We start from the raw sequence: 14,955 nt of genomic DNA on the forward strand, positions 1-14,955 counted from the left end.
GTTGCACTGCAATTAAAATTAAATTCAGACTAACATTTAAATCATTAAAGTTATTTTGTTAATGAGAAATAACATGCTGTTTAATTGCTATTGGGAATGCATATAGTTAAAAAAGGAGGGAGACTTAACTATAGCTGTTGCCTCCATCTGTCTCAATTATCCAAATAAACTGTCTGCCTGTAATAAGGGGATAATATATTCTTAATGTGGAGGTAATGTGGCCACATAATCAAAGCACAGGTCTGGCCTCCCACAGCTGTGATCTCAAATACAGCATTCATTTGTTGTTTTCTTTTTCTCCAACCATAAAGTGGTTGCTGTATCTGCCCGTTTTCTAGAGAATTTTTTAAAGTGCATTGACCCTCACATGACGAATTGCAGTGCTAGTGTTAGCTTTCAAGCATGGAATTACAAATACTAAATGCTGCTTTTAGTGGTGATTCTCTCATAAAGTCAAATCATTAGTAGGTTATTTTTCATCTAAAATTTTAAAGCCCAATTTAGTTGGGATTTTGGTTTTTTTTTCAATTATTTTTATTTGCCTATGTAAATTTCATTAGGTGGTGAATGGTAAAATGAAAATTTATATTATACTTCTTCTATGGTATGCATTAATTAATGTGAATTAAAAAATGCAAATTCTTCTCATACTAGATCCTTTAATATGCTACACTGCATAGATTTAGAACAACTTCTTTGGATTGTTGGGAAATTGCCAATAGCAGCAATGGATATATTTTTGTTTAATTAAAATTGAGTACAATATCAGTGACATTGCTGTGGAGCAATGTCTTTTCTCTGAGCTTAAGTGAGCTCCCAATCAACATTCTCTGTGTGATGGCTGGGTCAGGAGGCCAGTATAAGAATGGCAAGGTGAATTTGGTTGTAGGTGTTTCTTAAGTGTTGTAAAGCTATACTGTATTTAATTTTTACCATAACTTCCTAAGGCAGGAATATGTATGTGTTTGTACCAATGTCTGTTGAATCTTTTAGCCAGTTTCTGCAAAATCTGACAAAATGCTAAGCATTTCAGAAATAGGTAGTGTCATCAAACCAGGCAGCTGGGTAAGAAAAGTCAAACTGTTGTTAGAGCCTTAGTTGAAGGAAGGACAGAGATTTGTGGTGTCTGTTACTGAGCACTGTATATGAACTGTAGAATACAGAGTTAGGGAAAAATCAGCCGTTGTTAATTTAGCTGCTCAGAGAATTGAAGTTAGACTATCCAAGTTTATAAAAAGATGAGAAGTAAAAGATCTCTGCTGTGGGAGTTATTTCTGCCCTAATTGTAAGTACAGCCTGTCTCCCTGAATCTAAGCATTTTGATAGACCTGCAGGATAATCAATAGAGCTGGAAATGAATCATACTTTCCATATTATGTCCAAGTACAAAATCCATATAGGATAATTTCTGACTTCCCTTAGCAAGGCAGTGGTTGAATTTTGTAATGAAGGTGTGGATATTAATGTAATGAAATAGGTAGGTCAAAAGACAGAAATTAATGCATCATGTAATAATACCTCATAGACACATTTAAGTTTAATAACCCATTCTATTAGCTTTACCTTAAAAAGATTCCAGTCTAAAAAGACAAGATTTTAAAATAAGGATAAAGAGCTTTTAGAAAGTATAGTGATTACTGTGTAGATTGCACAAAGTTTCTTCAAAATAGATAATCGATTGTATGTTGAATGCCAATTTTCAGGTTCCAGCTTTCCTGTTAATCATTTTAGAACTACTAGGATACCAGTATTCATTTCCATGAGAAATTCAGTAGTTTAAAGCAAGTCTTAAAAATTTTTTAATACTTTTTAGGAGGATAATTTGTTTTGAAATGATCAGATTGTTTCAGAAATTTCTTAAATAACTAGCTGCAATGAAAAGACACTCCATTTCCAAGGCTGTAATGGTATAATTCAACGTTACTTCAAAACTCTGCTCCATTTTTTCTAGAAGTATATATAATCAAATTGAATGTTGTTTTGCAAAGTATTGCATTATAGAACAACAACAACAAATGTTTCTTTGTACTGACATTCTGTTAGAAAATTCTGGTCATATGGGTAGCTTATAAGATGTTTGGGTTCATTATGATAAAGGCTTTTTACATATCTATATAATATGTGTGTGTGAATGAACTACTTGAATGAACCTACCTTAGCATTCAGACTAAAAGCACACTTTTAAAGAAACTCTCCCCATTGTCCCCACCTAATTTTGCTTTGCCTTGCCTCACAGACCCCTCTCAGACTGTGTGAACTGAACTGAGAGCAGAGCTAGTCGTAAGTAACACTGCCTTCCAAATGGTAGGACCATAGGCGCATTCCCAGTACTGATTGTGTTGCTCTAACAACTTGTTCCTGTTGTGCTGCACTACCTGCTAATGTTGACATAGTCACTGTATACCTATAAATACCCTTTTCCAGGATTGTTTGTGTAAATCTAGTAGGAAATATGAGTTGATTTGGTCTAGATTTAAAAAAAAAAAAATTAACTTAGATCCCCATGTTCACTTTCTAAAACCAGAAATTCCCCAATGCTTTCCACCATTATGATCATTCTTGAATTTAAGACAGATGGACCTTGCTTGTGAAATTGCCAGATGGGTCACTGTAAAATGCTCTTCTGGAGTCTCTTTCTCCCCAAAGGGCAGAATGCATTTTCTGCTCAAGCTAGTTTGATTTCAAATACTGAGCTGTGCATTGTGGAAGGTTATTATTAGTAAACTTGTCTTTCAATTTCAGCTGACAATGATTAAGCACTGAACAATATAGTTTTATTTTAATCTCATTGAAAACATGAACTATTTTCATGATAACTGTCACGTGTACATATTTCTGTACCACTTTTGCAATTCTTTAAGTGTATGCGAAGATCAATATTTTTTAAAAAGCCTGAGTGTATCATAGTTTATCATAACAGTATACCATGTAACAATGTTAGGGTTTTGGTGGGTAACCAAGAATGATACTGGAATAACTATGCAAAATGTGGAGCTTTTCATGCTTGGCTCTGCATTTTCAGTATTGAATTAGCTTTTCCTTGAAAAAAAATTCAGGTAAATATTTAAGTAAAATATTTGGAAGGAGAGCTGTAGATACTTGCAATCTATATTTGCCTAATTTGACCTGTCTGCTTCCCAGTGAGTTGTGTCTAGCAAGAGAGCTTCCTTCACTTGGCCAAGGCAGACTTTTGCCTACTGCAGGTTGAGATTTTAGTTAAGAAAACTTTAATTTATCAGTTAGAGTTTTCGTGTCTTTTTAATGTTATTTATTGTCTTCTGCATCTTGTGAAGGGGTGATACCTGGTTTTGCCTGTACTCTCTAAGTTACATGTTAAAACAGAGTTATTGCCAACACTGTAATTGTCAACTGTGTATGGATAAAGTTTTTATCCTGAGCTACTGTGCAAAGTCAACAATAATTTTACTGTAAGACTTAGTACTTCTAGAATGAACTTTGAGGTTAGAGGGCAAGAAACCTGGGAGCCATCAGGAAAAAGGGAATGAATCCATAAAATTTCGTTGTTCTCAAATGGACTGATAGGTAGAAAAATTACATGTATATTAAGTGTAATCTGTCAAAGGAAGCTACATCACCTGTAAATTATGAAGACCCTTACCTGCAGTAATTATGCTAAGCTGTTGTGAATTTAAAATGCAAATCTGAACTTCCTCTACATGTATGAATCCCATGGCGCTCTCATATCAAAGAATGGAGCTAAGAGCACACAGAAGGTGTCTTTACAGATTTCTGGCAGCCAGTAAGACAGCCTGTTTTGTAGCAGGTGTCTTTGAAAAATGGTGATTAGGTAGAAGGAGGAGCAGAAGATGTTAAACTGTTTGTAACAGAAGGTTATTGTTGTAGACAGTATGATGGCAGTTGTTGGCCTTGGTGGCAGAAGTGAACCATGAAATAGAAATCAGATAATGCCTTGATTGCATTGTCATTTTTGCATGTTGCCATTTCTTTGTAAAAATTTAATTTTCACTAAATTTTGGGGAGGTAATGATCTGCAGTTTGTGTCCTTGCTCATCTGATCACTACTTTTGAGTTACTGACTTTAATTATTGTTGTGTATGCATTTTCTCTGCTTTTAAATATAGTTTGTCTTTACCTGTCCAATGATTCTGGTTATGATTAAAGCTTTTACTTTATTAATATTAGTTTATTGTAATTTTCTGAACAGGGATGTCAAAAAGTATTATTTCACTGTTGCAAGTTATTTAAAATTGATTGCAAGGAAGCTATGAAATATGAATAAATCTCAGACAGGTTAGTAGATGAAATGATTTTTCAGTGCTTAGTTTGGAATGATTTTTTTTATCTGTCATTTATTTAAAGTTTTAAAGTAATGCAGCATGCTTTTTGTTCACCTAGTTGAAAAAGTGTTGTTAGATACAACCTTAAAGAACATTCAAATTTTGATTTTTTTTTTTTCCTATCTTGAACATGGTTTATGTATTGTATTTTTTTTTTAGTTTATATTATTTCAGCTATTTATTTATTATTTAATAAAATCACTTGACATGTTTTGATACACTGCTTTATTGCCAAATAATTCAAGAAACTCACACTATTCCAGTAAATATCTGTGTGGACCTCTGGTTTTTGAGGATTGCATGATTGGTTAAAATGTAAGAAAATAGCTTTTGTTGAATGACAACAAAGTGACCAAGCCTGCTTAAGACAGCAAAACCTAACGCAATACTTTAGGAAATGTTGTGAAATTAAAGGACAGTCTTATCCTTGATACTGCCAGAGTCCATGTTGTAATAATTTGGAAATACTGTTTATACTATTGGTGTGTTAGCTTTATATATATTATCTTATTTAGAAGATCATTTCAGATGCCTGTGAAAGTATTTACTTCTCTTATATTCAGTGTTTTTTGTAGTAATAGTTCTGTAAGCATGGATAACTAACAATAAGTACTTTTGTCTGCGTGATGAGAGGTATCAAGTGAACTGTATTTGGGGTTTCCTTCAAGTAACACCTCTATTTCTTGCACTTCATTATGAGCAGAACCAAGTCTCTTACCTTTTCCAATAGATGCTGGGGATGTAGCAGCAGCAGTCCCTGGACTGATTAGCTTTGTTGATCTGAGGGATCCTGGTACTTTGACACATATAAAGGCCTCTTCTAGAAGCTACTGACAAGATAAGTTTTCAGTAGTGTTACATCACTTCTTGTGGTAGTTGTTTGCTATTTGTCAAAGGGAGATATTAAGCACTGAGCAAAGCAAAACTTTTGGTAAACCATATTAAAACAGTCCTGTGTATGTGGTGTTTCACTAAGCTTAAGCTTCTCTACTCAGGTAAATACCCTTATTCCAGGCTCTCCTAAAATTGGAGACTACAAGTGTGAAACTATGAGACTAGTTTTCTAGTATGAAAACCCTAGGTCTTGCATTGGAAACATCCTTTTCACTCTGTCCTTTCCAGCAGTGACTGTTAAACTGATAATAGTCTCGTCTTGTTTTTCACATAAGGTCTGAATATCTTTATTGTTGCAAAGCATGTAACTACTAATTTAGCTTAAAGTATTCTGCTGGTATTTAGCTTAAAGTATTCTTCTGGAATTTTTTCTGAAAAAATTCCAACATCATGTTGATGTAATGTTTCTTGGTTTCTGTGATCTTTATGAATAATACAGCTGTGACATCATTGTTCGAGTGACTTATTTAAAATGTTTTATCTGTTTGCCATCATTACTCACATTGCTGACAATGAGAAATGTAACTGTGTCATCCTATCTGTATTATTATGTTAACTGAAATTTTCCATTTTTAGTTAAGGGAACATACATAGGGTATTTCCTCTATGCTAATAAATGGTACAGTTAATTTTGTTGATGGTAACACTAAAGTGCAACTAATATAACACTTCTTACTTTTCTTTGTGTGTCCCTTCATGTTACTGTTGCTGAAGAAAAAATGTATAAGGTTTGTTCTTGGTTCTTCCAAATAAATTATGATAGTAATTTATAAAAATAGTTATGAAGACGATAAAAGATTTGATTGGGGTTCTTTTCAAATTCAACACTTGTGAAAATACTCACATAGCAGCAATTACTTTTGTTATGCTTGGGTGTATGTGAAGAGATCAGCACCTCCGTCTCAACTTCCCCTCCTCAGGAAGCTGTAGAGAGCAATGAGGTCGCTTCTCAGCCTCCTTTTCTCCAAACTAGACAAGCCCAAACTCCTTAGCCGCTCCACATAGGACATTCCTTCCAGCCCTTTCACCAGCTTTGTTGCCCTCCTCTGGACACATTCAAGGACCTTCACATCCTTCTTAAATTGTGGGGCACAGAACTGCACACAGTGTTCAAGGTGAGGCTGCACCAACGCTGAATACAGCGGGATAATCACCTCTTTTGACCGGCTGGTTATACTCTGTTTGATCACCCCAGGATGCAGTTTGCCCTCTCGACTGCCAGGGCACACTGCTGGCTCATATTGAGCCTGCTGTCAGCCAGCACCCCCAGATCCCTTTCTGCAGGGCTGCTCGCCAGCCACTCCTCTCCCAGTTTATACTTGTGCCCGGCATTACTCTGTCCTCCATTTTAATCCTCCATTTTGACTTGTTAAATTTCTTCCCATTAATCATTGCCCAATGCTCCAATCTATCTAGATCCCTTTGCAAGGCCTCTTGTCCCTCAAGAGAGTCAACAGCACCTCCCAGTTTGGTGTCATCAGCAAACTTGCTAACGGTGCATTCAACTCCTGCACCCAGATCATTGATAAATACATTGAGCAGAACTGGCCCTAGAATTGAACCCTGAAGAACACCGCTGGTGACTGGTCACCAGACAGATGTAGCCCCATTCACTACATCCCTTTGAGCCCACTCCTTCACCCAGGGCACCGTGACCCCGCTCGTCCCACAGTTGGACAACTTGTCCAGAAGGATGCTGCGAGGAACAGTACTGAAAGCCTTAACTACATCCACTGCCTTCCCTTCATCCACTAGGCGGGTGACCTTATCATAGACGGATATCAAATTAGTTAAGCAGCACTTTCCCTTTGTGAACCTATGTTGACTGTGCCTGATGATTGCACTGTAAACTCATAATTTGCATACCTTTTCATTAAAATAACTAAGGTTTGGTAATCATGTAATTGCTATGCAGTAATAAGGGATGATATTTTAACTGAGATTTTGATAGCTTGAAAATATGAAAATCTAAATGCTGTAAATGAAAAAGAAACACAGATTTATCTAGTTTAAGTTCTGTTATGCCTTTGTATGTTTGGTCTGTTACTGAGCTGAAGAAACTTTTTAACTGCTAAGCATGGAGGTTAAAGTGCTCTTTTTTTGTTTAGAGGTGAAGTCAGATTTCCTTCAGTACTTCAGAAAAATGGCTGACAGATTTCCATGCAAAGAATTATGAATTGATTTGCATGAATTTGAAGTAGAAATTTGAACATGCAAAAAAGTCTAGATGACAAATGGTTATTTAAAGTAACCAGAAAGCTCAAGTCTCTTCTATCAATTGAGAATCATTATCAGTATGAAATCAGTATTATTTTCAGAAATAAATGTCTGGGTGGTTAGATAATCAGAGCATCAAACAGTGATACTTCCTTACAAAATAGTGGCCTATAATTTTCAAATGTTTAAGCATCAGACAACAAAGCTGTCATAAAATAGGTCTAATGTCATCTTTGTATGGAACATCTGGATGGCTTTTCTCAATGAAAAACACGTGTTGTTTCATGACGAGCTTTTTCTCCTTCCTCATTTTTAAAAACTTAGTGCAAGGCTTCAGTTTCACCTTTTACATCTGTAAGAAGTGAAGAATATTTTATATTGACTGGATTGTTTTTTCTTATTGGTACTGATCTGTTAGTAACTGATCTTAGCTTTGTAATATGGCCTTTTCATTTTTAAATCTGCAACTTCAAAGTAGCGGACTTTCATTGGAGAAAATTAGTAATGAAGAATTGGAAGCATATGTCTGTCCTGTCTGTTCCTCTTTCTTTCATGGAGGTTTTTACCAGGTAACAGGGGGAAAGAGAAGGAGTTTGTGCTACTTAACAATATTGGGGTAATAGTAAACTGGTGCTATTGGGTGATATTCTCTTTTTATGGAGTTAAACCCCTAAGGAAATTCAGGCTTGATCATTACCTTGGTTGTATAATTCTTCAGTGCTTTCTGTTATTATGTAAGTCAGGATTGTTTAAGTGTTAATTAAATGTTTGTCCTCCTATACACAGAGAGATTTGAATTAGTTGTTAGGCATGTTGTACTTCTGTTAAGTCTGCTTTTTAATGCAGAGAAGAGGAAACTGTACAGCTTTTTGCAAAGCATTTTAATATTTGGATGCTTGGCATGAAATAAGAAAATCTGGTTTGCTGTTGTTTTCATCAACTGCTAGGTAAGATCTGACCTTTTATGACTTAAAATGATGGTTTTGTATATCTTCTTAAGTGAAGGTTACTGAGGATAGCCTTGTAAAACAACATGCAGTTTTATATTCAGAGCTTTCTTTCTACCTTGAAAAATGCTTTTTAAAAGCTTGGGTTTAAAGCTATGTGATTCTGAGAGAAAGGGACACTTTGCGAATTACAAAGTTTTGGAAAAGTTCTATGGGTTATTGTGAATGAGAGAATAATGCAACTTTTTCTTCTTAATCTTATATTAATGGTTCATGCCTGGGATAACTTTTCTGGAACTACTGACTATATCTCTGCTTTCGTGCAGCCTACTTCACTGTAATGAGTTTCATTGATATATTTGCATGGCTTATGACTGTTATGAGACACTGCTCCAAGACAGTTTTGAATGCTTTATATGAGTATGTATGCCTTACATTTAAAATTGCTAAACAGGTATATTTTCTTTTCTTTATTAGTACCTCTACAAAAAGACTTCAATTCTTTCATGATCCTGATCAGTCCTCTGTAAAGAACATTTTTTATAGCATGAAACAATTATATAGGTCTGTCAAGCTTAATCAACCCATATGTTGGTTTTGTTTAACTTGCTGATTGCATCTTCCTATTTCTCAATTCTTTCTACTGTTTTCACTCTTTTTAACTAGCAGCCTGTTATGATCATCAGTCTTCTTCAGAGAATTTCCATTTTTTTATCCTTAAACTGTACACACAAGTTTTTGTCTTATGATACTTGACACTTAACATGGAAACAGACAGTTTGAATATATTGGTCAAATATTTTTCATATACTAGTGAGTTCATTAAAGTCTAACTCACTTGTAGACTTTGCATAGGTATGTACTGTCACAGTACTGAAGAAATTAATTTAGACTGTAGTTAAGATTGTAATGAGAAATTGAGCATCTCATGTTCATTGACAGAAATCATGCTGGAGGATACCATTTCTTCAGCAGTCATTGATGTTTACATCTCCATTTTTAGTTTGTTCTGTAAAACTTTATATGGAAGTAACATCTCATATGATACTTTGAAAACATTAATTTACATCTGCATTCAAAAAAACCCCCACCAACCAAAAAAAGGCAACAAAGCCCCCAAACACTATTGTGTAAAAAAATTACCAGCATTCTTTACAGAGTCGTTCTTAATTAATCACAGTGAGACATTGTATCCCCCACCCCGGTATTTTGCAGGTATCTCTGAAAGTACTGCTTTTATTATGAGTATATATTCATTGATAATTCTCTTTTGCTTAAATGAATAGCTCCAGCACATCATTTCAAGACACTGTATAATACCACTGAATAAGATTTATAAATATGTTCTCTTCCAGCCACCTTCCTCCTTTAAAAAAACCTATTATCCTTTCAATTTTATTTAGAATGAAGGCCTCACCCTTGTATTTAACACATAAAATAATCTTTTACTGCCTCCCCTTCTGTGCTGGTTAGTTTTAGAAAACTTTTTACCACTCCCTAATACATATGTCAAGAGAAAATATTAATATGAACCTACCAACATCTGTTGAAACAATTTTAGTATATGTGGAAAAGGAAATTAATCAGAGGAACAAATGCTTTTGAAAGGAAGGAAATTTTGTTTAAGGGTTCTGGGGCAGCTTTAATTCAGTTCCATTGTTCCATAGCAGTGTAGGACATGCAGTCCTATTTTTGATGTTTATCATCAATTGCTGCATGGAAGACTTGGACTTGCTGAACTCTTAACTTGGCAGGTAAATGAAGAGGAAACTCTGAGATACATTGCGGGGAAAATGCAGTATTAACCTTAAAAATACTGTTGCTTAAATATTCTGCTACTGATTATGTAAACTGATTATAAAAACTCATTTCAGCAAATGTGTGCGACTAAGATCAACATAGATTACTACTAAAAGAAAACTAATAATATAACGTATATTATGTGATTAATTTTTTGTTGTTGGGCTTATTTCTTACTTGTGTATTAATTGGTTGTATTTGTTTTTCCTTGCTTTTTTTGTGCTTTTAGCTTTAAGTTCACAGGAGGATGGGTACTGTTTGAAGGCCTCCCTGCCCCCTTACATTCTTGTTTCAATAACAGAGGGAAAACATCTAATTAGACTTCATAATTCTCAGTTTGGTCACTGAAAATAGATTTATTTTTTTTCTTCTTCTGAAGTGGAACATAAGAAACAAGTGACTGCAGGCAAGTTCTTATACGGGATTTGCAGCTTTTCCCACAGCCCATCATCCAGATACCTCCACCTGTTTTGTTCCTCTCCCTGCACACTCTGCTTCCAGTCTTCATCTGCCAGTAGATAAATGGGGTCAGTGACTGCAAAGGGTCAGCTTGAGAGATGGTAGTGTCCAGGAGGGAGCTGGCAGATAGACGCACAGAGGTGACTTGAATAGTGTGAAAAAAGTTGGTGTAGGTGTGAATGAGGTGTCTTGCTGTATTTAGTAGGAGACAGGCTCCCTCAGAGCATAATAAAAGCAGCAGTTTATCTTACAGCCTGATCCTCCAGATTCTTGTTGGCTGCAGACCTAGAAGAGAAAACTTGAGAGTAAACCTTCCCCTTGTGTCACACAGCTGCGTGATCCCTAGGATTGTTCAGTACGTATTTTTTATTTTTGAAAATATCACAGACTAAAAGTTCTGTTTTCTAAGTCTTAAAAAGTATTTTCATGATCCGAAGCAAGACATAAGACTTGTTCCACCAATAAATATGTGGTGTTTTTTCCTTCCTCCGGAGCTCATTTCTGTCATTTGTTACTTGAGAAGATTGCTAGCACCCACAAGATAAAAAAATAACAGTCCTACAAGAAATCACTAATCATAGAGTAATTTAGGTTGGAAGGCACCGGGAGAGATCATTCAATCCAATCTTCCGCTTAAAGCAGGACTAACATCAAACATGGATCAGGTTGCTGATGGCCTTATGCAATCTAGTTTTGGACATCTCCCAATGACAGAGGTTGTATGTTTTCCCTGGGCAACACATTTCAGTGCTTATCCACTCTCAGCAAGAAGAATTTGTGTCCAACTCAAATTTCCATCATTAGATCATGGGGTGATTGCTACTTGTCCCATCAGCGTGCAGACCCCTAGTATGTTTATCCCTGGTTGTCTCTGTTTCACACTGAAAAGTCCTATTTCTACTTAGCTCTTCCTTGAAGAGAAGCCATGTTGTACCTTTTGATCATCTTTCACTTGTCGTTGAAGATGTTTTTCAATTCTACTGTATTTTTTTTAGTATAAACTTGCAGTCCATCCTTGATCTAACATAATGCTATGCACCAGCCTGCCCATAAAGAAACTTCGGGCTTTCATCCTTTTTAAGTAGTAGTTGCACTCTTATTTTAGTCTCCTTGTTTAATGTTTCAGATCCTGTGTAAGGATTTAAAAGCTCTGTATAAATGTGATGTTCTTATTGGACTGAATTCAAAAGCTGTTGTAAATAAGTTTCAGCTTTTACTCTACTGCAGTAGTGAATTTAATGACGTCACTATTTAAAGGGGGGGTTTTTTGTTTGTTTTTAGATATTTTCTCTTGATTTGTGTGTGCTTACTGTCAGTTTTCATTAGCAGTTACCTGTTAGAGGATTTAGCTTAAGTCCTAAGTCATAATTTTGTGTACCACTAGCATAGGCTGCAAAACGTATCATTTCCCATGGACATCTATTTATACCTTTAAATACTTTCAGTCTCAGTCCTTCCATTAAAAGGCTAGTCGCTGTGCAAATGGGTCCGTACAGAAAAGTAAAGCTGACTATTTATAAATTCATATAGCACCTTTCACAATACAGCAGTCCTGACTACCTCCTATAGTGGGTGCATATTCTGTATGGTTTTGAAAATTTTCTGTTTGAAAATGCATTCAGTTAATTATTCACAAATTAATATTTTAAATGTTATTTTCTGTATATATTGCTATGCAATTGAAGTTAATATACAAGACACTGCTAATGCTGTTTTAGCACAGCCACCAAATTATGCAGAGACTATTTTAAGGATTAATTACCCGTATGATATTAGACTGTACAATCCCCAGATGAGTGCCATAAAAACAGGTATCTTGATATTGCTACTAGCTCTTATGACTTGAAATTCAGTGCTGAAAGATGATGTAAGAGAGAAAATTTTCTGATTCTAGTATTTCTATTTCTCCCATCTGATGTACTTTGAAGTGCAAAGGGACAGAGGTATTATTTAGGGCCTGAAGGTATCATTAAAAAAAATGAACAAGCCTAGCTTGTCCTTCTGCTACTTTGTGCCTAAGTTTTAGGGAACTACTCATTGTTTCCCTTCTACCAAGCTTCTGCTTTATCTTTTATTCTGGTATCTTCATTTGAAATCATGCATCCTCATCCCATCATTTTATTTTATATTTTTAGTCCTTCTATAGAAACATGGAAAAATTTGTTTTAATATTTTGCATTTAGCTCCGTTTTGAGTTGGAAGCATCCTGAGATGACTTTGCTGTTTATGGTTTGAGAGTCACCAGTCTGTTTTACCCTCTGCTTGCGGGTATGTAGTTATGGCTTCAGCCCTACAGGGTCCGTCATCCCAAACCATGGGGCTTTTCGAGACCTATTGGTTTTTCCAGTCTTTAGCTTTCAGATTTTTCTGTAGCCACTTTAATTCTTAATGTGAGCAGATTGTTTTGTTTTTCATTCAGATGGAGGTTATCCCTTCTATGTAGTTTAATCTTTTCTTTAGTTAATGAATCTGAACGCCCAGTCCCATTACTATTTTGGCAGGTGCACAGTGAGACTTTTTGCCTTGCTTGCTCGGTTAATTGCTATGCATGTTAGAGAACATTTCAAAGAATACATTCATACTGCATACATACGGTATGTGCTGAGAGGACAGCTAGTCATGGGTCATAGAAAAAACTGGAAAATACACATTATTTTACCTGTTGTCTACCTGTGTTTCCTTAAAGGCATAAGTGATTGCCTTTGTCTCTGAGATCAGTTAATCTACTTAGTTTCTCTTTTTGCTGTCGGTCTCTGGATTTAAGGATGGAGGCTCTGCTGGTCTTTTTTTATTTATTTACAGCTGTGCTGCTACACCAGTGTTTTTTCCTTTACTTTGGTGGCTCACTTTCTTTATATAAACTTTGGCTCTTATGCTGCTGATAATTTATATATGGATTGTGCCTCCACCTCCATTTAAATTCTTAACCTGCTTGGGTTTGTCATCTTGTTTGGCTCCTTAGCTCTTTAATCCATTTAGGGTCAGGTTTTTGGTTTTGATTATTTCCTTTACATGAAGGTTGAATTCTCAAGCTGCATACTGTCCTGTAACTTCATTATATAGAACCAGGACCTGCAAATATAGCCTCTCCCCACCTGGCTTTGTAATATTACCTTTGGAACTAGCTATTTTATTTTATTTTATTTTAAGTTAAAAATTAAAGGATTAAAATATTAGACTAATTAGGGGTTATTTGCAAGGCAATTTATAAAAAATAACTAGGTTCTATCAGCTTATTTTTGTCTTTTCAACCAATCACTACCTGACTTTGTAAGCCTAGCTAGACTTTATGTCTGAATGAACTCTGTAAGCTTTTTCTGAAGTTATGCCCCAAAGGCCTGTTCTTTTTGTAAATGTTTTCAAGTTCTCGCTATACTGTCAAACTGAAAAATAGACTAAAAGTATTTCAGGCATCAGAATATGTAGGCACACTTATTTCTGTTGCAGTCAAATTCTCTTTTACCTTTTAATTTCCCATGTTTCAATTTTGTAGACAATATATAGGAAAAAGTTGGGCATTCACTAAGGTATATTATTTGTAGTTAGTCTCTGGAGATTTTTTCTAACATAGTTCTTATGTTCTTCTTTGGTTTCTCATGCCCTGAAATATGTGTTACCTTTTATGACCTTTTCATATGTTACAATTTTAACTTCAAGCTTTCCAAATGATCTACTAACACATTTGGTAACCATTAAGCCTGTTCCTCCTCTATTGTATCTCAGTATTGGCTTATTCTTCCTCTTTTTTGCTTATTCTTCAAAACTGAATTTGAACCAAATCACAGATAAATGTTTTATCCATTTTTGGAGGGATTCTTCCTTCTGATGGTGTTTCTCAGCACTGATTTTTTTCTGATTTTTTTTGAGACATAGTTCTTTTAAGACCTGCTCTGGTGAGTGTTTTAATTTTTAAGGTAACAAGCCTTAATTTTCTTCCAAAATTTGTGCTGTAATGGTCTGGCTTTCTTGCTTCTGCCTCTGTTATATGTGCAAGCACAAAAACACCACGACAAAACTTTAGAATTTATTGGGTCTTTCTGGTGGAGTTTTTTGGTGGGTTTTTTTGTTGTTTGGTTGGTTTGGTTTGGTTTTCTTTCCCCACACACAAATTAGATGGGTCTTAAGCCTGAGATTTTGGAACAGTATTTTCTATGAAGATGGTTAGAAGTCAGTACTTATCTGTGGCCTTCCTGTGTACTATGTATTAAATTATAAAAATACCTTCTTTGAAACTGATCTTGTTTTTCTGTTGGGCTGAAGAACAAAAATTTGTCAAGCAAAGCTACCTCTGATCTTTATTGTGTAATATTTTTTTGTTA

At 35.3% G+C, this 14,955-nt stretch overlaps 1 protein-coding gene across 1 annotated transcript in view; it reads left to right on the plus strand.

Moving 5' to 3' along the window:
• CTTNBP2 (cortactin binding protein 2) overlaps positions 1-14,955 on the plus strand; it is an 86,869-nt gene that overhangs the window by 16,182 nt on the left and 55,732 nt on the right. The gene's annotated exons all lie outside the window — the stretch shown is intronic.

The sequence above is a fragment of the Haliaeetus leucocephalus genome, unplaced genomic scaffold (genome assembly GCF_000737465.1).
Source record: "Haliaeetus leucocephalus isolate CR32 unplaced genomic scaffold, Haliaeetus_leucocephalus-4.0 Scaffold406, whole genome shotgun sequence".
NCBI lineage: Eukaryota > Metazoa > Chordata > Aves > Accipitriformes > Accipitridae > Haliaeetus > Haliaeetus leucocephalus.